We start from the raw sequence: 1647 nt of genomic DNA, 5'->3' as shown, positions 1-1647 counted from the left end.
GTGTGTGTGTGTGTGTGTGTGTGGTATCTGTTTATGTCATATGATAGCTCTTTTCTTTTCTGTTATTTCATAAATTCAGCTCCAGCCTTTGTTTTCTGTTAACTTCCATTTGTTCTCTCATGTTGCTGTGTGTTTATGTAGGAGTCACAGATCAGTCAGGTATTGTATGGTCCACATTTGCTGTGTGCTCCTTCAAATTCTCCCCTGCTTTAGTTCCTCATTTATGCAGTATTCTTATGCATTTGGGAAGTTAGACAGTTGAAATGGACAAAAAATTAATTTATTAGTCTGTATTAAATTCCCTCCCCATGAACTCGGCTTTGAACAAGTCTTGAAAATGATTGTAATTCATTTTGTGCTCATTCATTAGTGCTCTAGCCACTGATGCAGCCGTATTATGAATTAATTTCTTCTCCATTTTAACTCTCTAAGTTCACACATGTATATAAATGCACCAACAGAGACCCCCTGATCTTGGTTCTGACCCTTGAACCCCCCTCCCAATCCCATCAGTTCCTCCGTCCTGGTAACAATGTCTGTCTCAGGGTTGGTAGTGGTTGCAGTGGGTCTGTTTTGGCTTTTTAACCAGTGTGCTTCTTGTTTTGGGGTTCTGACTCGTGTGTCCCTGATTCCTGCTAAAGCAAAAAACAAGACAATTGTAGCCATAGCTATTGTTTGTCATAGATTATGTGTGTGTTCATTTGAATAATATAAAAGTGAGATACATTAAAACTAAAACCCAGTCCTGCTATAATTTCATGTGCTCAAACATAGACATTTTAGAACATGTACACTTGTTGGCAGACTTTTGAACCCCTCGGTAGATAAACAACATTTAACTCTTGTGTTCCATTTACAGACCATAACTTAGCTATTCACTGACTTGAAATCTGTATTTCTTAAGTCATTGCATTAGCCCAACTGTGTACATCTGGATCATTTGAAATGGTTGTGGTCAATGTAGATTGCAGGGTAACATTGGATTTTTCATAGATAAAGTTGTATGAAAATAAGATTTCATTGATTAAACTTTGAGGAAATTAGAAGATTGGCCAAGGTTCTCACCACACACAAAACTATTACATCGTTTGTGATTAGGGGCATTGGTTTGAATTTGGTGACCGCCTGGAAGCTCATGCATCATTGAAAGATAAATCATCAGCATCGCAATTTGGGAATTGTTAATCATTTTTTGACGGTGTCTTCTGCTTCATTAATTATAGGACCAGGGCAGAGTTGGAACATGAAGCACTTATTGATGGTAACCTTGCAACGGAGGCCAACTTAATTATTCTTGATACTTTGGAGATCATTGTACAGGTACAAGACTTTCTACATTTACCCATACAAAATGCAATCATGCATGAGCACAGTCATAAATGCTGATATTGTTGTTGTCATCTAGTCTAACACTTCAGCACACAAAAACCAAGATGTGCTCTTGTAACAACTGCATATGTGTCCCTCCTCATCCAGACAGTATCAGTGACAGAATCCAAGGAGAGTATCTTGGGCGGTGTGCTGAAGGTGCTGCTCCACAGCATGGCCTGCAACCAGAGCGCCCTCTACCTCCAGCACTGTTTTGCCACACAAAGGGCACTTGTGTCTAAGGTTAGACTACTGGGCTATTATGCAGGGCTTCATTTC

The 1647-nt window shown here is 39.4% G+C and overlaps 1 long non-coding RNA gene across 1 annotated transcript; it reads left to right on the top strand.

The window, feature by feature from the left end:
• Positions 1 to 141: 141 nt before the first annotated feature.
• Positions 142 to 1608, top strand: LOC111668157 (uncharacterized). Its single transcript, XR_015438143.1, has 3 exons — positions 142 to 159; positions 1224 to 1320; positions 1477 to 1608. It is a non-coding gene; the product is annotated as an uncharacterized LOC111668157 (long non-coding RNA).
• The last annotated feature ends 39 nt before the right edge of the window (positions 1609 to 1647 follow it).

The sequence above is a fragment of the Seriola lalandi genome, unplaced genomic scaffold (assembly GCF_002814215.2).
Source record: "Seriola lalandi dorsalis isolate HSWRI2012SDOR001 ecotype SW California unplaced genomic scaffold, Sedor1 jcf7180002003908, whole genome shotgun sequence".
In the NCBI taxonomy this organism is placed as follows: domain Eukaryota; kingdom Metazoa; phylum Chordata; class Actinopteri; order Carangiformes; family Carangidae; genus Seriola; species Seriola lalandi.
This window is presented reverse-complemented; position numbering and strand designations above follow the sequence as displayed.